Source organism: Peromyscus maniculatus, chromosome 2 (assembly GCF_049852395.1).
Source record: "Peromyscus maniculatus bairdii isolate BWxNUB_F1_BW_parent chromosome 2, HU_Pman_BW_mat_3.1, whole genome shotgun sequence".
NCBI classification, from domain to species: domain Eukaryota; kingdom Metazoa; phylum Chordata; class Mammalia; order Rodentia; family Cricetidae; genus Peromyscus; species Peromyscus maniculatus.
Window position 1 is genome coordinate 10,174,356 of NC_134853.1, and position 22,652 is coordinate 10,197,007.

At 42.1% G+C, this 22,652-nt stretch overlaps 1 pseudogene; it reads right to left on the minus strand.

The window, feature by feature from the left end:
* Positions 1–4,592: 4,592 nt before the first annotated feature.
* LOC102925964 (bifunctional purine biosynthesis protein ATIC pseudogene) overlaps positions 4,593–22,652 on the minus strand; it is a 49,598-nt pseudogene continuing 31,538 nt past the window's right edge.

Below are 22,652 nucleotides of genomic sequence, written 5' to 3' on the forward strand. Positions count from 1 at the left end.
ATTTTTGTATCTATGTTCATAAGGGAAATTAATAATTGTCTTTCTTTTTTGGGCGTTTATGTGGTTTGGGTATCAGGGTAACTGTGGCTTTATAAAATGTATTAGGCAATATTCCTTCTCTTATCACCAAATGAAGCATTCGGTACCAGGACTGGGTTACATCTAATTGAGTTTTGGCCAAAGGGGCCCCACAGGGATCCCCAAACAACCAAAGCTGTTGCTTTCCACAAACAGACAGCAAGGTCCCATTGGTAAAGACAACACCTACACAACTCATTGAACATGGAGAAGTCAAGCTGGTGCCTATGTAGAGTCTTCACCCTTACATTCCAGTATCTTTGGTACAGGAAGACACTATTTGCACCACAAAAAGAAACATAAACACCAAGATAGCCACAAACCCTTAATCTACAATGGTGTACTATCTGCATGATATACTAGGGCAATGGTGGCACAAAGCTTTGGGAGTAACCAACCAATAACTGATTTGGCTTACGGCCCACTCCATTAGATGGAACCCATACCCAGTACTGTGTGGGTGACCAAAAACCAGAGACTAGATAGCCCAGAGAACTAGGGTAAACCCAAATACATCTGGTCTTAAAAAATATAGCAATAACATGACTCCTAATGACGTTCTGCTATACCTATGAATCAATGCCTTGTTTACTAAGCTTCAGAGAATCTTCCTCCTGCAGCAGATGGGAATAAATATGGAGGCCTACAGCCAGACATTCCACAGAGAGTGAAAGGTCCTGGAACACTCAGCCCTAAATGGGATGTCTCCACCAAATCCCTCCCCTCAGAGTTCAGAGAACACTGAGCAAGAGGAAGCAGAAAGAGTGTAAGAGCTAGAAGGGATGGAGGACACAGAGAAAACGAGGCCCTCTAAATCAACTGACCAAAGCTCATATGAACTCACAGAGACTGAAGCAGCATGAACAGGGCCTGCGTGAGTCTGCACCAGGTCCTCTGAGTATACATTGTGGCTTCCAGTTTAGTGTTTGTATGAGATTTCTGGGTGTGTGAACAAGTGGGTCTCTGATTCTTGTGCCTGCTCTTAGGCTCCTTTTCCTTCTGTTGGTTTGTCTTCTCCAACTTTGATGTTAAAATTTTTTTTTTTTCAAGACAGGGTTTCTCTGTGTAGCTTTGAGCCTTTCCTGGGACTCACTTGGTAGCCCAGGCTGGCCTCGAATTCACAGAGATCCGCCTGCCTCTGCCTCCCGAGTGCTGGGATTAAAGGCGTGCGCCACCACCTCCCGGCTGATGTGATAGTTTTTGTTTTATCTCATTATATTTTATTTTGTTATATTTAAAAAGCATGAATGAAAACCTAGCCACTAGGGTGAAGGTTAACAACTGAACTGTCCTTTATACCTGCTGGAAGATGGAAAATCAGTTTTCTTCAACAGAGTGACACTGAGTATATCAACCACTCCAGCACAGGCCTCATGTTCAGGAGCAGTTAACCAACATATAATGGACTCCACTTTTTTTTATGTGCTTTTATTTGGTTACAGTTTGGTGGGGTTTTTTTGTTGTTTGTTTGTTTTTCTTTTTGAGTATTGTTTTATTTTATTTTCTTTCCTTTATTTGTGTAGCTGTGAATTATACATCTGTCTCTCAACATTCAACAAACTATAAGTGTAATAGTATCATTATCTGGACTCATGATCTAACATTCAAATCAGGTAAAATCTTCCTGTAATAGGGAATTTCTATGATAAATTCAGATATTTTAGTTACGCATACTTTCTAATATTAGTCATAAAAATTAAGATTTCAATTGAAAGACACAGAGAAACTTCCAAAATAAACAGCACTGTGACCCCTTGTACTGGTATTGTTCATACCCTAATGGAATCCAAGTCTTGGGGGAAAAATAGCAAACCATGACTTGAGGTTGCATTGACAATACTTCGGGCTAGATGACAGCTGGGTAGATAAGTGTTTGAATCTCTAGAACCCAAGGGCATGCAGTAGCACATGCCCGTGATCCCAGCACTCTACAGAGATGGGAGGTCAAGACAGGAGAGGACCCAGAAGCTCATAAGGCAGCTAGCCTGGTGCACACAGAAGTGAACAAGAGAGACCCTGTCCCAAACAAAGCGGAGGCTGAAGATCGACACCTGAAGTTGTCCTATGACAAACCTGCTGTGGTCAATTGTTCTCTGTCTCTCTCTCTTTTTGTCTCTCTGTCTCTGTGTCTCTGTTCCTCTCATTGTATATCTGTGTCTGTCTGCCTGTCTGTCTGTCTCTCTCTTTCTCCGTCTCTGTCTCCTCTCTCTTTCTGTCTCTCTGTCTCTGTCTTTCTGCCTGTCTTTCTCAAACACACACATACACACACACACACACACACACACACACAAACTCTCTCTCTCTCTCTCTCTCTCTCTCTCTCTCTCTCTCTCTCTTTCTCTGGGCCAACCTTTGTCAAGAGAGAGGGGTGGATCCCACTGGTGAGAGACACTGTCTCATTCTTTTAGGAGTCCCAGGCTGAGGTGCAGGCAGCGATCATTTCCCTTGTGGGCTCTTGTCGTCCTGGAATGGACATGTGGCAAGGGGCCAGCATGCTGGGTAGAGGGTGGTATGTAACTGTCTAGAAAAAAGTACCAGTGGCTTCTCTGGTTTCTAGTCTCACCCCCCACCGCCTCCAAAAAGACCATCAATAACTATGGAAAGATAGAGAGCCTAGAAATTGCTATTAATGTGGCATGGCTAATGAGTGATTAAAGGGACTTTGAAAGGACAAAGTGTTCTGTAACAAGATGACGTTTACATTAAAAATGACCCTGAGCTGGAGAAATTTACTAGACATGCATTTATAGAAGGAAAGAACATCCCTGCACCCGTGATACAGTCTCCACTGCTTTTTTGAAAGTAGCTCGGGTCTCTTTGATAGTACACAAATTTGATAGTGCTTAAATCATCTGTCTGTCTGTATGCAGTTATTCAAAACTAAGCCTCTCTCTCTGGGCTGAGAATGAATAGATTTGTTATGTGGTGACCTGGTTGTCTTTTTCATAGCCATTCCTCAAAAATTATTTTCTTTGTCTCTGAGTTTAAAACTGTCCCCTGCTTGGATATGTCAGAGGCCATACTAAAGTTTTATAAATTAAATAGCTAAAAAAGTATTTCAGGTTAATATACATTTCTTCTAGGAAATCCTTATATAATAATTATAAAATAATATTTTATTCAAGGAGAGGCAAACTGAGACAGTCTTTGTATTGTATTTTATGATATATCCTTTTTGATAAAAATATATTTTTGATTTTTATACATTTAAAGTATTTATGTGTGCATGTAATATAAAATTTATAAGACAATGAAAAACAACCATTTATTCTTCTCTACAGTTATATAGAATCATCTCATCACTAATGCATTGTTCCAGAGCTGTTCAGTGTACATCAAGAATATAAGGTATATGTAATATACACATTTTAGTGATTTATTTATTGTGTGCATGAGTGTGTATGCACAGGTGCCTGGAGATGGCAGAAGAGGACATTGGATCCCTTGGAGTTGGAGTTATAGATGGTTATGAACTGCTCCATGTGAGTGCTGGGAACCAAGCCCAGGTCCTCTGAAAGAGCAACAAGTGGTCTCAACTGCTGAGCCAGCTGTCTCCCCAGCCCTGTAATATAGTTTGATTATGAAGACTGACTATGCTCTTTCCCTTGACTTCATGGAATCCTTGGTGATGGTGCTAATCATCATAATTCCCACTAACACCTTTGCACCTCCCTTTGGCTAGGGCAGGAGGACTTCTGCCCCTTGGCACTTCTGTGACCACGTAAGTTCCTTCAACTAATGAAATGTGGTAAGAAACAACCTGTGTTATTTCTGGGTTAAAGAATCAAAGCATCCTAAAGTCTCCTTTCACTTTTCTAGCTGTGCTGGGGTTCTGAACTCTGGATGAGCCTAGGCCCCTGAATGAGGACAATATGATGTGGGGTGTATCCTGTTCCATTAATACTTTTATACTAGCAAAACAAAGTTTTACTGACCTGAGCTACTAGCGCATTGGGATTTTTTGTTATTGGAGAATAATTTGGACTATTCTGACTGAGTATAAAGATGGCTCTGTGTTAATATATATAGAACTACCTTGTTCTTTTTGTCAGATGCATGGAGATCTGTTATTTAGATGTCCTAGGATTTATTTGTGCCCATTTTCAACTACTCAGGGATACATAGTATGTGGTTTGAATGAGATGCCCCCATAGTCTTGGCCCCTAGTTGGTGGCACTGTTTGGGAGACTTAGGAGGTGTGACCTTATGGAGTAAGTATGTTACTGGGGAAAGATCTGAAGTTTGAAAAACCATGAACCATTCCCAGTGTGGCTCCTCTGTTTCCTGCTTATGGTGGTTCAAGATGTAAGCTCTGAGCTGTTGACATACAGTTCTGCCATGATGGCGGTGGACTTCTTTAAAAAACAAACCAAACCAAACCAAACCAAACCAAAACTAGAACCATAGACCCAATTATTAAGATGCAAATACTCATTTTTTAAGAGGTACTTTCAAAATCCCACTCATGATTATCCACTACACATAAGCAAACTAGTAAATGGTGTAAACTATGATCAGTGGAGGAACAGCCAAAGATCCATGTGAGTCAAGACAATCCCCAGTGTATCCCATGCCTCAATCACAACCTTTTCAGTAGCAGATCCAGATGGAGTGATCATGTAGACCACACCAGTCCTCTTAGCTCTGGCTACATTATTCCCGAAAGGAAAAAGGCATTGGAGCCAATAGAAACACTACTCATCTTGTTGGCTCCTTCTTCTCTGCCTCAGTGAGTAACTCAGGGACTTCCTTGAACAAAGCTTTCCACTTCACCAGGGCTTCATGCTCACCAACAGTGCTGGTCACATGATCAATGGCATTGGAGAGTTCCACTCTCTCACCCTGGTTTTAAACTTCATGGTAAGCACTCGTGGATGGTGCCAAAGTCACCAAGAGTTTGTCTTGTACAATATACAGTGTACCCAAGACTGCTGTCCTGCTCCCATGCCAATAACCTGCCCACCTTTGGCATAGCACATGGAGTTAGACTAATGACTTGGCAGTGATAGTGGCTACAATGAGGTCTCTGAGGGCAGACTCTGACAGATCTTTATTCTTGGTGACAATATTGCTAAATAAGAACTTCTCAATCACACCATTATTTCTCTTCTGGCTCAAACCAAGGTCAAAGGGTATTTGAACTTCATTTTCATCTGGTTTATAGAACTGGTCCATCCAATTTTCTTTTTAGAAAGTGTTTTCAAGGCTGCTTCTTCATATCCTAGGGCAACAATACCATCTAACATTTCTCCAGAGATAATTTTTGCAGTAGGGATATAACAAACATCAGATAATGTAACAAAATCTCCAACTGAAGACATCCTATTGGACTCCTTTGCTCTTATGTATGCAGTAGGTATAGGCATGAGGGTTGAATAGAAATCATAGACCTTTCAGACTCTGGTCTTGTCTTCACTGAGTGGACTCACAATAGCAGCACCTGCTGAGATGATATGCTTAAAAGAAGCCACAGCTAGAAGGCTAATTATTCTCTGAGTTCCTTCACCAGCTGCCAGGCATTCAAAGCAACACACAGGTTTATGAATCCAGGGGTTCTGTTGAGAACTGTGATGGGAAGCTTGGACTTCAGCTTATATAGCTGGGCAGGAGTCTGATGGTGGTTCACCTTATACCTCAATGGCATCTGGGAAATTTCTGCTTCCTGAAGTAATCTGAAGTTGCTCCATCATATTGTGCACTATGAGTAAATGCCTTCAAAGCCAGCTGGTGCCTAGTCTCCAGGGAATTGTCTTTATTATCAGAGCTCTACATCTCGGCAGCCACCCTCACATAGTCCTCAGGTTTTATATGACTGTCACTCAAGCTTGATTTTTTGGCTGCAGCTCTTAGTAAGGTCACCCCACCAATATCCATTTGTTCAATAGCTGCCTCAACAGTTATATCTGAAGAAGCCACCGTCTTCACAATTGGGGGCAGGTTATAGGCAACAACTCATAAGGTTGAAATCAAGTTTGGCCATGTCAGCATTATCTTCTGGAATATTGCGTGCCAAGACTGAAGCATGGATGTCAGGATGCAAGGTTTTCACATGCGCCCCCTCCCCCTAATATTTCAAGGAACACTGTTAGCTCAGGCACACCTCTGACTGCCAGGCTAACATCGCCGAGCACTTTTGCCATGCCTCTAGAAGCCACAAGACTCAGACCAAGAGACATAAGGTTTCTGGCAAATTCCATGAGGCAGGTTTTGTAAGACACTGGACAGGGCAGCTGGCTGAGAGACAAGGCTGCTGTGCCAGGTCACAGAGTAAGGAGATAGACAAGCCACATGTGTATGCAAGCAGGTTGGACTGGTGGTGGACTCTAATCCTTCTAAAACCATAAGTCAAAATGAACCCTGCCTTCTATAAGTTGTCTTGGATGTGGTGTTTTATGACAACAATAGTAATCAATTTACTTAACACTATTTCAAGCATTCTTCCATTACGAACAATGTTGGTTATCTTTTATGGAATGATCTTTTTAATTATTAATCTTTTCAAAGAGATGGGGTTTTCTCAGACTAGTTCTCTATGGGAGTTTTCTCTGTGTGTAGGCTACTGCATACCCTTAGTTACTTTATAAAAATAATTTTATAAACTTTCTTATAAAAATCTTCCAGTATAAAAAAATCACTTTTAGTCAACCTGAATGGGCTTTTTGAGAAGTGACACATTGTAGCAGGGTCCTGTGCTGTTGTTCCCTTTGGGGAAGGGGGCCAAGTAGGTGCAGAGTCAATGACACAGACTTTGGGAGAATGTCAAAACAACCAGCTCAGTTTATTCAGGAAGAGGCAAGCCTTTTATAACCTCCATCCCACCCTGGGGAGAGGTCTGATGACTATGCATCTGCTGGTATGACATGGCTGCCTCTCATTGGTCCAGCTCATCTCCAGATCATGTCTCAACTGCTGTTACTAAGGCCCTTAGGCAGACCCAGGTTGGCTCTCAGAAAGTATCTTTTTTACTTGTTTGTGCTGGCTGGCCCTCAAGCCTGTTAGAGATGAGTCATCCCACAACACATGCCATAGATTTCAGATCAAGCACGTGGAGTATCTTTTTCCCTTTGCTTGCTGTGCTCTGGTTATGATGTTCTGGGTAATGAGCCTTGCTTCACAGACTGGTTGCTCCTGCATGTGCAATAAGATAAGGGACTTATTGCTCATTTCACCTACTCTGTCCTCCTTTGATTTTGTCTTAGTTTCTTGTCCAATTCCTGTGATAAAACACCCAAAAAAGCAAGTTTGAAGAGAAAGAGTTTATTTTAGCTTGTAGTTCCAGGTTCCAGTCCTTCGCAGCAGTGAGGTAACAGCAGCAGGAGCTGGAGGGAGTCGTGTATATCACATCCAACATCAGGAGTAGAGAGTAATGGCTGTTTGCATGCCAGAGGTCAGTTTGCTGTCTTCTTTTTACCCAGTTCAAAACCCAGCTCATGAAATGGTGCAACCCACACTCAGGGCACTCCATTAACTCAACTGAGAGAAAACCTTCACAGGAATGGTCCAAAGACCAACCTAACCAAGAAAATTCCCTCTCGAGACTCCCTTTCTAGTCAGTTCAGTATTACGTATGCCAAGTTGATAGTCAACCATCCCAGTTCTGTTGCTCTTAATCAGGAGTTACTGGTGTTTCTCTTCTGTAGGTGTTGTCTACATTGCAGGGCTTCTGACATCTGTAGTCATAAGCACTTCTTTTCAGCAACCCCCCCGTGCCCGTTTGTCAGTTCATTCTCATAGTTTGCATTTGGGAACTGATACATGAGTTCTTATTCCATCAATGATGTAGTTTGATTTCCATGACCTATTGCCTTTTCTTTGGGGGTGATTTTTCAACAACAAAAAAAGAAAGGGATGATGCCAGCTTTATGATACTGTAAAACTACAAGTTTCTCGTAAATCTTTAAAGATTGTTTCTTGAACTTTTCACTAATTATTTTTAATGTGTGTACTGAATCTAAGGAAGTTCACAAAATCCCACTTGAGTTTTACTTTAGACAACATGGAATTTGCAACTTTGTAGTAAAAGATATTATATAGCTCAACCCTCTGTCCTAAGAGCCCATTCACTGTTGAAAGAATTGGCGTCCTATTGTACATACGGAAGGAATGGTGGCCACAGCCCTCTGTGCTTTATCTAGGTCACACCTTTGCACTGCATTTTAACTGCTAGTCTCTTATTTGATGGCTCAGGCCTGCCTCTATTTAGTGTGTCTGATGTGAAATGGGCAAATGCTTTGTATTGCAGTCACTTGAAGAGGTCTGTGGTACTGTTTCTGTATCCACAGGGGGATTCTTGACCCATGCACAAGCTACCAGAAGTAGTAGGAAGCTCATATACCTAGGAGCAGCTCTCTTGTAGTCACAGAGGGGGAGCTGGTAGCTAATTTCACAGCTTCTATAGCCCTTGATAGAAATATCCTGGGGTGAGTCTGTGAACTCTCCTGGACTTTCTTGTATTTTTGGTTGTAAACCTAGTTTTTAACAGCTGAGTCATCTCTCTAGCCCCTCACAGACTTTCTTCTTTTTGTTTTGTTTTTATATTAGTCTTGATTATTTTATTATTTAAAACAATTCGAAATTTAAATATATTTTAATCATATTTTTCCCATCCCCCAAGTCCTTCCAGATCCTCCCTCTCAGAGTTTTAAAACAGAGGTACCCATGGAAGAAATCAGCAACTAGACAAAACAGATGTACCCATGGAAGAAATCAGCTTCTGGACAAAACAGAACTACCCATGGAAGAAATCAGCTCACAGACACACTGACTTAGGCTTCTCTTCACTGCTTCCTTCCATCACTTCCTGTGATTGCTTCCCATAAATGCCTTGTGTTCATTCAGTCTGTGTCTCAGGCACATCTCCCTGGAGATTCCAGCCTAACACTTGGTGTCAGGAATGGTTGAGGGCAACAAGTCCTTTGGATGGGATCCTGAAGTCTGGCAGAGGGCAATACGTGTCCTATTGCTGTGGTTAGTGGGCGTTGATAACTCATTTGCCAGAACTGTCACCAGGGGTGACAGAGGAAGGGGAGACACTAGCCTGCGTGGCAGTCTTAGTGTGGAAAGATGTGGGAAATGGCAATTAACAGGCTGTAGAAGTGGTTGACTGCTGTTAACGGCCACAGAAATCTTAAATGAAGATGACTTATTCTGACCAGCCAACCCTCAGCCCCAGGCACAGTGTGAGAACAAAAGGCCTTTGATGAGGCCTTGGGCCTTGCTTTCTTCAGCAGTCAGGCAGCCTCTGCTGAGCTGAGTCAGGGGGAAGCTCTCATTGAGTGACAGTGACAGAGGAGGTGAACCCGTCAAGTCTAGAAAGCCAACAAGTTCTAGACAAAGGGGAAGGGAGGGCCCCTGAGATCTGGAGTGTGCATGTTTGAATGTGAAACCCAAGATGCCCCCGACGGAGAGACAGGGATGAACTGACTAGTGTGTCCACTTCCAGGGCTGCACCAACATGTTTCCACAAACTGTGTGACTTAAAACAGCTGAGAAGGCAGAAGCCGGGGACTCAGGTGTCAGCAATGTGTTTCGTTCCAGAGGCCTCAGAGAAGGGGTTCTTTCTTCCTGTCCCTCCCCAAGCCTCCGGTGGGTGCTGGTGCTCCTTGGCTTGGTATAGGAGTCACTCTATTCTTTGCTTCTCTTATCACGTGGTGGCATTCTGTCCTCTGTCCTGTGTATCTTCTTTTCTTATAAAAACACATGTCATATTAGGTTAGCGCCCATTCCACTCCAGAATGACCTCATATCTGCCAAGAGGCTCTTTCCAAATAAAGTCATATACATTTTTCTTATCTTTAACTGGTATTACTTTAATGGTATAAATTCATGGGCACAAGGGACAACATTGAATACATATGCATGGGATATAATGATCAAATATAATGAAATATAATGATCAAATCAGAATAGTTAGCATGCCTATCTTCTTAAATATCAAAAATATTTTCTATTAACATGTAAGAATTACACATATTTATGGGGCACAGGGTACTATTTCAATAAATGTAAATAATGTGTGCTGATCAAATCAAAGTAATTGGCATTTTTACCTTATCATGACGTTGTGTTTGGAGCCTTCAAGAGCCTCTAATTCACAAAATGTAGTTTATTGTGAACTCTTGTCACCCTCATGTGATACCTGTGATAGTACTGATGTATTTTGGGAGACACAGTTCCATGTACCGTAACTGGAGACCATCAATGGGTAAGTCACAGAACGACACCTTTCTCAAAGTCTCTGCCACTCACTGCATCTAGACCCATAGCTGGGACTGTGTTTCGGCATGGCTCAAGTGGGGACGTACCCTCCCTACTACAAGGAGAAAAGCATAATTTATCAAAAACTGATATACGGTGACAAGGACAGAAGACTGTGTCTAGGAGTTGGTCTTGAGAGTCTGAGGAGAGGGCAGAATGTGAGACTGACATGAGACAGTGTGGAGTGGGGGAGGATCTTCTACACTGGTGAAAGCATTTAGAGCCTGGCTTCACTTGCTTGGGGGACAGTTCCTGAAGCACTGAGATAGCACTGCCATGCAGTGTCTGAGGGAGAAGTGACAGAATCAGAAAGGAGACTGAGGACACAGCTCCGTTGGCAGAGTGCTTGCTTAGAATTCCCAAAGCTCTGGGTTCAACCCCAGCATTGCATAAAAAGTGTGTGCTGGTGTATGACTGAAATCTCCACTTAGGAGTGGAGGCAGGGGGATCATAAGTTCAAGGTTGTGTATAGCCTGGGCAACTTGAGATCCTGTCTTAGAGCTTAGAAAGCTGAGCCTATTAGAATGAGGACTGTGATGTGTTCATAGAACCTATGGATGAAGAACAAAACAGCCTGTGACTGGACTGATGGCTCAGTGGTTAGGTGTGTTTATGCACAGGCCTTAAAACACAAGCTTCATCCCTGGGTCTGTAGTGCCTATGTATGCATGAACATACGTATGCATACACACATGTACACACACACACACACACACACATACACACAAATACACACACACATGCACTAACTAAATTAAGTGATTAAAAATTTAAAAATAAGACTTAAGATATAGGAAACCACTCAGAGATATATTTCTCTATATTTCATTCAAGTTTTCCTGACACCATTACCATGAAAGATTGGAGTTAATACCTAGGCCAAGTTACACTTAGAGCTGTATATTAAAGATATTTTTATGGAAGTGGCATTCTGCACCCCGTACTCCTGCTAGGGTTCGGCTAGGGATCCATGTCCTGGGCCTGAGATCTTCAGGCCTTGCAGGTTTCAAGTCCAGGGAGAGGGTAGCCAAGTTCTTTAGCTGCCGATCACCGTGCAGTCAGGAGAGCCAAGTCTGCTTGTGCACCACGGATTCCCAGTAAAGACTCTGCTGTGGATGCTCCACTGGTAAATAAAACACTGATTGGCCAGTAGCCAGGCAGGAAGTATAGGCAGGGCAAACAGAGAGGAAAACCGAGAGAACAGGAGGGTAGAGGGAGGAGACTCCAGCTTGCCATCCAGGGAGCATCATGTAAAGGCAACGGGTAAAGCCACGGAACATGTGGCGACATATAGATTAACAGAGATGGGCTGAGTAAAAGAGTAAGAGCTAGACAATGGCAGGTCTGAGCTAATGGCTGAGCAATTTAAATAATATAAACATCTGTATGTTTATTTTATAAGTGGGCTACAGAACTGCTGGGGCTTGGCGGGACCTGGAGAAAAGAACTCTAGCTACAACTCTCGTCAAGAGACACCTGGTCAATCAAGCATTCAGTTGGTTGGAGTGTAGGCACAAAACTCACTTTCCATGCACACACTTCTCTGCATTGTCAAATGCCTTTCAGCTTCTTCCAACCCTGACTTAAAAGCAGCTGCTTAGCTTTTCATCACATATGCAGATGCATTTATCAAAAACTTAATTATATCCTGATCTCTATTAAGTGGTGGATTTGTAATTCACTGAAGAGAATCCTACTCTGCAGAAGTAAATGAATCCAATGTCATTTTCTTCCTTTCGACTGTGACATGGAATCTTCAGTCACAGCATGGGAGGCAATTGTCCTGGCAGCAAAAACAAGCCCTTACTGTGAGAGCAAGAGGGATGCTGTGGTGACACAGCTGAGCCACCCAGATGGGAAACTCGGGGACAGCTTAACTGAACAATTGCTTCAGCAACTGGAGTTTTACATTTTCTTAACAAGACCATCAATTACCATAAAAACAGAACATACTGTGTTTCTTGCACTTGAAGCAATGCATAGCAATTAGGGGATGGGATCTATTGTGTTTGAAGCTGGGGAAACACACACACACACACACACACACACACACACACACACACACACACACACACACACACACACAAACACACACACAAATCCTGACTGCAAGTTCAGTCTACTTTCTTCCAAGGGTCTTCCTTGTGAAACCAACCAATGGGTGCTCCCACCTTGCCGATTTTCTGTGATACTTAGAGAATTTGGGGTGATGCTTCTAGCTCTGACACCCCCTTGCTTAGCTCTTCTCTGTTCTAGGTGTCACACCTGTTTTGACTGTTCTTTGAGGCTGTACTCCCAGAGGCTTCTAACAAAAGCTGCAGGGAGGTGTTATCTGAAGACCTCTTAGGGGCCATGCCTGAGAGGGTGTGGAGCAGGTGATGCTCCAAAAAACCATAGCAACTGATTCCTGCAGTGTTTCTCAGTCATGGGTACATAAGAATACATTCACGGGCACACATATGGTTGGTAGCTCAATTAGCACTTAGCACAAATTCTGTCAACCAGCTTTGGCTTGTGTTAGCTGTACATGATTGGAGTTTATGTTAGTTGTATATGATTGGAGTTTATGTTAGCTGTACAGGAATGGAGTTTCTGTTAGTTGTATATGGTTGGAGTTTCTGTTAGCTGTACAGGATTGGAGTTTCTGTTAGCTGTACAGGATTGGAGTTTCTGTTAGCTGTATAGGATTGGAGTTTCTGTTAGCTGTACAGGATTGGAGTTTCTGTTAGCTGTACAGGATTGGAGTTTCTGTTAGTTGTATATGATTGGAGTTTATGTTAGCTGTACAGGATTGGAGTTTCTGTTAGCTGTATAGGATTGGAGTTTCTGTTAGCTGTACAGGATTGGAGTTTCTGTTAGCTGTACAGGATTGGAGTTTCTGTTAGCTGTACAGGATTGGAGTTTCTGTTAGTTGTATATGATTGGAGTTTCTGTTAGCTGTACAGCATTGGATTAGGAAGATGCAGGCTAAACAAGTTGTCTCAAAAAGTGTCCTATTGAACTTGAGGATGTGACATTAGGCTGTGAGTAAGGAAATGCCACCTTGCTATCATTGTAATGACAATAATGGGAAAATGAAGGGTTCCCTATTTAGGCTTACTAAAAACCTTATTCTCATTAATAAAAGAATTTAGAAATATGCTCAAAAGAAAACTTGAGAACGATTTTATTGGAACTTAAGAGAAAAACAACAGGGCAGGCGAGCTGTCAGTCTGGTAGTAGCTGGGAGGAAAAAGATGGAGCAGAAGACAGCAAGTCATGCCTGTAGAATTAGGGTCCAAGAAAGCAGGGAGGCTCAGTAGTGGGAGAAAGTCCAGAGTATCAGGAAAAACATGCTGAGGATTTTGGCCTTTATTCAAAAGGAAAAGAAAAGGGAAAAGTTAAGCCATATTAGAAGTTATGGCAATAGATGAGAATGTACAGTAGTTGAAAATGATTGGTTTACCAGAACAAAGTGTTTATAGTAATCTTCCTAATCTTGCTTTATTTTCCAAGATTAAGAAGATGCATGTGTCAGGTGCAATGAGATGTTTTGAAATTCATATGATCTTTATTATAACATGTTACTGAAGCAATAATTATTGCCAGATGGACTCTATGTTGCCTGTGCTGACCTCCAGCTTGAGGGCTCCAATGATCTTCCTCAGTCTCTTGAGTAGCTGGACTATGTGTGTGTACTCTCACCCATGGCTTAAAATTGTTCTATTTCATTATTGTTATTGTTTAACTATGTAATATACTATGGTTAATTTGTAAATTAAACTTCATCATGGGTATGTTTGTATTGGAAAAGAATAATACAGCCATGCTCCATTAATGACATTTTAGCCAATTACAGACCATGTATACAATGGTAGTCCTATAAAATATTCTGGTGTTATCAGAGCAATTTCTTGAACTTATTATTGTTATTATGTGTGTGTGCATGCACATGTGCTCACATGCATACTATAGTGCACATAGCACATGGTGGAGGTCAGAAAACAATTTTGTAGAGTTATTTTCCTATATCTACCTTTACGTAGGTTCTGAGAACCAAACTCAGGTCACCAGGTTTGCATAAGGCATCTCACTGACCCCATTGTAGCCATCTTAATTTGCGCTAAGTATCTATAATGTTCACATGACAGTGAAGACTACCTCATGATGAATTTCTCAGGACATGTCCCTGTCATTAAATGACACAAGGTTTGGTGCTATACTGTGTATGGTTTCTGCCATCGATTGGGGTCTTGGAACTTATTACCTATGTTATATTATCACATTTCATTCTCATTTCCAATTGTTAGGAATTATATAGATACAAGTAGATTTTAAAATAAGATAGTAAAACAGAGTGGAGGACAAGCCACTATGGGTCCTAGATGAACTTGGATTGATAGTTCCTCTTAGAGCCTGAGGAAGATCCTTGCTAAGGTCTGGCTATGAAGTGTCCTCCAAAGGTTTAGTTCCCATTCCCTGGTACTATTGGAAGATGGTAGACAGAAATTAGGTTGCTGGAGTAATGGTCTTAAAGGGGATCTAACTCTGGCTTCATTTTTTGCTTCCTGGTCCCATGAGTTACCTTTCACCATGCACTTCTGTCAAGATGTCCTATGCTACCGTGAGGCCCAAAGCAACAGAACCAAGTGACCACCAATATAAATCTCTGAAGCCCAGATAATTCTCTGAGCCCAAATAATTTCTCTCTTAGGGTTGTTTTTCTTATTAGTCCTTTGAGAATTTTATACAATGCGTTTTGATCATATTCACAGCTCTCAAGCTCCTTTCAGATCTACCCACTCTCCATACCTAGCCAACTTTGTCCTCTTTTGTTTTTCTAAACCATCAGGTGCAACTTATGCTGCTCAAATGTTCTTTAGCATATGGCCTGCCACTGATGGACTCAGTGGGGTTAGGGATGAGGAGAGACACTCCTAAAGAAAAGTGTCTTTCATTCTTCTAGCAGCTATCAAATGCCATTAGCTCTTGGGCTAGGGAGAAGTACTTCATGCTCATCTCCCTTCTTCATATTGAGATTTGGTCTGTTCAAGTGGCCATGTCAGAGGAGCAGCAGGTGGCAATTGAAGTTTAAGGTCTCATCCCACCAGGAGGCAACTGTCTGATGGGTGAATCTCATTTAGGCAAGGCCCTGAGACCGTAGACCCTAGAATGTCTTTTGCTTCTCCGGTGCTTTTACATGTTAGCTACAGCCATCTTTCTCCAGTACCTGTAATGTAGTGTGTTTGTCTCATGGAAACATCCTGTTCTACTGGGCCTTTTCTCCTGTGGATTATTATGAAGATGATTCCTTCCTAAGTTGTACTGTCTTATTGATAATTATAATAATAATGTTAGTGTATACAGAGATTTGGTGAATAAAAATAAATACAAGGAAATGTTTCATCGCAAAGACTTATGGGTTCCACCTAAAGAGCTGCTTTAAATCATAGCTCAGGTTAATGGTTAAGGAAAACAATTGAATCCCCAGGAGCCAGGATGGCTCTAATTCTCTTAATGCTGAAAGATGAAGTCACAGGTTTCAGTGTGCACCATTAGCTGAAACAAAGCTTCAAAATAACTTCAGGTTAGACCAGATGCTTTGTTAATAGTTTTAAGATAAGTAACTCCCCCAAACAACCTAAAGTTCACAAGGACACATAGCTGAGCTGTCTGTTTGTTAGGGTAATGTTGAAAATGCAAACAGCCCATTTGTTGCTAGCTGACGTACTTTCCTTGCTAGAGCTGGTTAATGATCAAAGGTGATGATTAATCCCTTATACCCATTCCTGATCTCAGTTTACAGATATAAGAAACTATTGATGAATGGGTATGTACTCTGAAGATTCAAAGTTCAGCTGACTGACTGTTTTTTGTGTATGAAATTTTAGGTTTGTGACTCCCTTAAAATTCCTTATAAGATTACTGTTCAAGGCAAATAATTAAGTGATTGCTTCTTTGTAAAGGCAATTTGTAGCCTGTCAACAAAAAAGTTGGCTAAGAAAAAAAAATGTCCATTGCCCACTCATGTTCAATTAATCTATGACAAGTTACTTTGGTGTATTGTATATGGGTTATGGAGATGACTATGTTTTTAATCATGTAAGGGGGATGAAAAACATTTTTTACCCATATTCATCATAATCATTTACTTGGAAAATGGAATGTAACCTCATTTTGACCCCTGTGTTACCTGAAAGATTTTATTGGGGTATGTAAGCTATAGATGGAGAAAGGAGGACAGAAGATCACAGGAGAATGAAGAAGGAAACCATCGAGAGAGAGAGAGAGAGAGAGAGAGAGAGAGAGAGAGAGAGAGAGAGAGAGAGAGAGAGAGTGTGTGTGTGTCTTTTCCCCTAACCCCCTGAGATTGAAAAGTCTCAGTATGTGCTGATGCTGTGGATTTCCCTTCGAGCCCTGTGCTCCTGGAGGCTGGTCCCCCAGGCTACAATCAGTCTGGTTTGAGCTTTTGCAGGCTTTGTGCAAGTTGTCATAACCTGTAATAACCACTGTGAGTTCATAGGTGCAGCTGACCTGCTTTGTCTAGAAGATGCTGCTATTTCTTTGTAGTTATCCACCACGTCTGGCTCTTACAATCTTTCTATCTCCTTTTCTGAAATGATCCCTGAGCCTTGGCAGGTGTGTGTGTGTGTGTGTGTGTGTGTGTGTGTGTGTGTGTGTGTGTTATAGATGTCCCATTTAGGGATGAGCACCCCACAGTTTCTTATCCTCTGCACCTGAGGAAATTGTAGGTCTCTGTTTTAATCACTAATACTACAAATAGAAGTGTCTTTGATGAGGGTTGAGAAACACCTTAATTTATGGGTATAATAAGCCATTAGGAGTTGATTAATAGTATACCTACTTATAAAATGATATTAGTAGATTGTTCCTTAGGGCTGTTAAGCTACATGTTCTTGGCCTGATAATATTGCTGGGTATGGATTTCATCTTATGGAGCAGTATTTAAATCCAATCGTAAAATGGCTGGTTACTTCCATGACATTTGTATCACTATTATATCAATGGGTAGATCTTGCCAGTCATTATTATAGCCTCACAGGGTTCATAGCTGGGTAAGACTGATGGTTGCTTTTCTTCTCTGGTAGCATGCATAGCACCTTCCAGCACTATGAAAACTAGCCAGCAGGGATAAAACTTATGTGTTAGTACCAGTATTGATTTTTTAATGTTCTATGACTCAAGTTTGTGATATGTTCAGCAATAGGGCTTTACCATCAGATCTCATTGGTTAACAACTCCAAAAGAGGTAATCCATTCCTGGTATTTTTTTTTTTTTTTGGTTAGCCTGTATTATCTAGTAGGGGCATTGATGCGCTGTTATAGGGTAACTACATTTTAATTCCTTTTATGGGTGTGTAAGTATATATTTTTGGAAGCTTCTATGGTAATGTTTCTTTTTTTCTCCTTTTATTTATTCTTTGTGTCTTTTACATCATGAATCTCCATCCTATTTATTTCTCCACCCCTTCATATCTACCCTCTGCCCTTGCATCCTTCTCACCAAAATAAAATAAAATTTAAGAGAAAAGGAAAAAAATGAGAAGGAAAAAAGTCAGTGTCACCATGGAAGCTGTAGTGGGACATGGTGAGTCATGCAGTAAACCCTTTTATCCATACATCTTAATTTGTAGGTGTTCATCGAGGAGAGCCGTTGGTCTGGTTTGAGGCCTCTGGTTTCTGCTACACTATTGATGCTGGGCCCTCACTGGGACTCCTCTTGGATATCCTGTTGTTGCCCTGTGTTGTGGAGATCCTGCAGCTTTGGATCTGTAGGACTGGTCCCTTCATGTACTCCAGCAGATCACAGATAGGATGGATGTTGGAGTGGGCCATCACATAACCCTGGTTCTGGGCCTGGGTAGTTGCAGGGTTGGCCAGCCTGTTCGCTTTCCCCTGTCCTCACCACCCTGGTGAGCTCTCCTACATTGTCCTGGCGAGTTCACCCTTTGCAGTGATGAGCAAGGGGTGAGGCCAGTTCTCCTGCTTTCGTGTCCTCAGGGTCGGATCTCCCACACCTACACCTTCAGGGTTAGCTCTACTGTGTTGCCCAGGTGTAGCATAGGGGCCAGTCTCCCCTCCCGTGTGCTGCAGCTGATGAGGGGCAGGGCCAGCTCTCCCATCTGCCTCAAGGCATTGATGGAGGGGAGGGTACTCTTCCCCACCCATGCTGACACATGACAGATGAATAATGGGGACAGCTCTTACATGCTCACAATTTTGGGGGTGGCTCACCCACATTTCTGCCAATTGAGTTGCTTTATTGTTCTGTCCATGCAAGATGCAGGGCCTGCTCTCCTGAGTGTTGCAGCTGGTAGCAAGCAGGAGCGGATCACCTGTCCTTGCGACCTCAAGGCCAGTTCTCCCACCTGCCTCAGGCATTGATGGGTAACGGTGGAGTGCATCTCTCCCCCACTCATGCTGCCACACAGAAATGGTTCTATATGTCTTTTTCAAAAGAACTTTAGTATAATTCATCACTCCTAGTATTCTCTCCTCTACCTAGTCCATTTTAAGCATTCCTGTTGGTGTTATTCCCCTGTTTTCCTTTATACCACTGCATTCTATCTTCCCTTGAAAGCCCTGCCCCTCCATGGCCCCTTACTTGCAGGGGTCTATGAGACCCACTGTGGCCAGTAGAGTAATGATCTGCATAAGGCAAGAAGGTAGTTTGGTTCAACACTACTCAGTTGCCAGTGTTGGTTAAAACTTTGGGAGTCTGACACTAAGTAGTTTATTTTAAGCATATTTAAACACGGCACAATTTGGTGAAAACTTTCCTGGTGATAATTAACTCAATCTCATGTGCACAATAAAGCTTAAGATATCACTACACAGAAACTTTTTGTAAAGAACCAGTGACATCTTCCATAAAGATAGGTTCTATAGATTGACTTCACGTGACACCTTCCATAAAGAGAGTTTATATAGATTGACAAGCTCATGATAAGGGTCTGGGGGAGGATCCAGTGTGATATTGGCCACACAAGCCACTAGACTATTAACCACATCCCTTGCAGCCTTTTGGATGGGTAACGGGTTATGCATCCATCCCTTTGAAGGGGCAATCCTGTGTGTTTAACATTTCTCCTTCCTCTAGTGCTTATCTGTGAGCACAAAGACCTCTGTGTCTCCCACACTTACCACTTTGCTGACCTTTATGGGTATTCAAGACAAAGCACATGTCTCTGAACTTTCAATTCACAAATGATAGAAAATATGCACCATCTGAAGTTTTGGGTATGGTTACCTCATTCAGAACGATAGTTTCTAGCTCCATTCACTTACCTGGAAATTTTATAATTTTGTTTTTCATGATAGCTGAATAACATTCCATTGTGTTAATGTACCATGTTTTCATTATCCACTCATCAGTTCTTAAACATATAAGCGTTTCCATATCCTGACCATTGTAAATAGAGAAATAGTGCCGACGATGAGCAGGTATCTCCATAGCAGGATGTGGCCCCTTCTGGGTATATACCAAGGAATGATATATTTGGATCTTATGGTAGATCTATGTGCTGGCTAGTTTTATGCCAACTTGACACAAGCTAGAGTCACTAGAGAGGAAAGAGTTTCAAATGAGAAAATGCCTCTATAAAATCAGGCTGTAGACAAGCCGGTAGGGCATTTTCTTAATTAATGATTGATGTGGGAGGGCCCAGTCCATTGTGGGTGGGATCATCTCTGGGCTGGTGGTCCTGGGTTCTATAAGAAAGAAGGCTGATGATCTATGTGGCCTGCACTGCCACCAGGGGTTATGGTGTCATCTGGGCCAGGGCTCACGCCAAGGGCCATGTCTGGGTTTGTGGCCCTGCTTCATCTAGGGTCTGTGTCCATATCCATGGCTCCTGTTAACCACCAAAGGCTATGCAGATGCCAGGGGTCTTAGATTACACCTGAGGTCATGTTGGTGTCTGAGGGTCATGTTGTCACCAGGGCCATACACATGTGGGTGGCTTATGCTGCCACCCAGGACTTTGGTGATATCTGGGCCCAAGCTGCAAGTAGGGGAACCATGCCTGCCTCCGTGGCCCTGCTACAGCAAAAGTCTGTGTTGATGTCTGTTGGCTCCTGTTACTATGGAAGGCTATGTGGATGATCAGGGTCTGGGCTGCCATCTGGGACCATGATGGAGTTTGGGACCATATGACACTGGGCTGATAAAGATCTCTGTGGCCTGTGCTGCTACATGGGGCCATTGTGTCATCTGGGCCCGAGCTTCTGCTAAGGATATATCTGGGGTCTGTGTAGATGTCAGTTGCCTGTGTTAACACAGGGAACCACGCTAACTATGTGTGTTGAAGTCCAAGGGCTGTGCTGAGCTGGTCCTGCCCCTCACTGGCCCTGGAAGAGCAGGCTCTGCCCCTCACAGAGAGAGGCCTTTAGCTGTATCATTAAATTATTCACTTACCATTTCCCCAATTTTTGATATATGCACATGGTGCTTGTCCTATTCTTTTTTTTTTCAATTTGTCCAAAGCTAGAGTTATCTGAGAAGAAGGAACCACACTTGAGAACATGCCTCCATAAAACTGTAGGCAAGCCTATAGATTTTTTTCTTGATTAGTTATTGATGTAGTGGGTTCATTCCTTAGTGGGCAGTGCCACCTCTGGGCAGCTGGTCCTGGGGTTTAGGGGAAATTTGATGAGCCAGCCATGGAAAAGCAATCCAGGAAGCAGCTCTCCTCCATGTCTTCTGCCTCAATTCCTACCCCCAGTTTCCTGCCCTGCCTGAGTTTCTGTCCTGACTTCTCAGTGATGGACTGGTCCAATGTGAAACTGTGATATGAACTGTAAGTTGAAATAAATCCTTTCGTCTCCAACTTGCTTTTGGTTATGGTGTTTTATCACAGTGCTAGCAACCCTAACTAGCACAGAGCTATTAATTTTCCTCTTAGGCCTGCCTCCATTGTGTCCCATAGATTTTGTTATGTTGTATTTTCATTTTCATTCAATTCTAAAATTTAAGAAAAATTTCTTTCTAGATTTCTTCCTTCACCCAGTTACCATGCAGTAATATATTGTTTAATTTCCAAGAGTTTGTGTGCTTTCTGTGGTTTCTATTATTGATACCTAGCTTTAATCCATTTTGGTCTGATAGAATGCAAAAAGTGAGTTCAATTTCCTATATGTGTTGATACTTGTATCTTAATATGTGGTGAATTTTGAAGAAATTCTGTGAGATATTGAGAAGAATATCTCTTTAGTGTTTTGCTCTGTAGTGGAATGCTCTGTCGATATCTGCTGGTCCATTGATTGGTGGTGTCATTTAGTGTTTTTCCAGATGATTTGTTTAGTGGTGAGAGTAGGGTATGGAAATCATCCACTCTCCCTGTGTTGGGGTCAATTTGTGGCTCTAAATCTAGTAGTTTTTCCTTTATTATATTGGGTGCTCCTTTGTTCAGGGCATAGTCTCCCTTGAAAAATCAACTGTTATGTGTTGCTGGAGGGCTTCTCTCCAGGTTCCCCAAACCCCGCAGTCCCACAATCCACTTATAAAATAATCACTCAGACGCTTATATCACTTATAAACTGTATGGCTGTGGCAGGCTTCTTGCTAACTGTTCTTTTATCTTAAATTAACCCATTTCTATAAATCTATACCTTGCCACGTGGCTGGTGGCTTACCGGTGTCTTTACATGCTGCTTGTCCTGGCCGTGGCTGTAGTGTCTCTCCTCCTTCTTCCTGTTTCCCCAATTCTCCTCTCTCTTTGTCCCGCCTATACTTTCTGCCTGGTCACTGGCCATCAGTGTTTTATTTATATAGAGTGGTATCCACAGCACTTCCCCTTTTCTTTTTTTTTTTAAAGGAAGGTTTTAACTTTAACATGGTAATATTACATATAATAAAACAATTATTGGGGGCTGGAGAGATGGCTCAGTGGTTAAGAGCACTGACTGCTCTTCCGGAGGTCCTGAGTTCAATTCCCAGCAACCACATGGTGGCTCACAACCACCCGTAATGAGATCTGGTGCCCTCTTCTGGCCTGCAAGGACACATGCATGCAGAACACTGTATACTAAATAAATAAATCTTAAAAAAAAAAAAACAATTATTGAGCAAGAATTACAGTTACAATATTAAAGAAGATGTCCTATCTATCTTATATTTGTGAGTTTAAAGTTTTATATCTAACTTATCTTTTATCATAACTGAGGAAATTACAACTATCTAGTCGGTAGAGCATGGGACTCTTAATCCCAGGGTCGTGGGTTCGTGCCCCACGTTGGGTGCCAGATATTGGAGAAATTATTTTGGCCACTCCACGTAGTTAAAAGGATATTTATTTAATGGCGTAACTCACAAATTA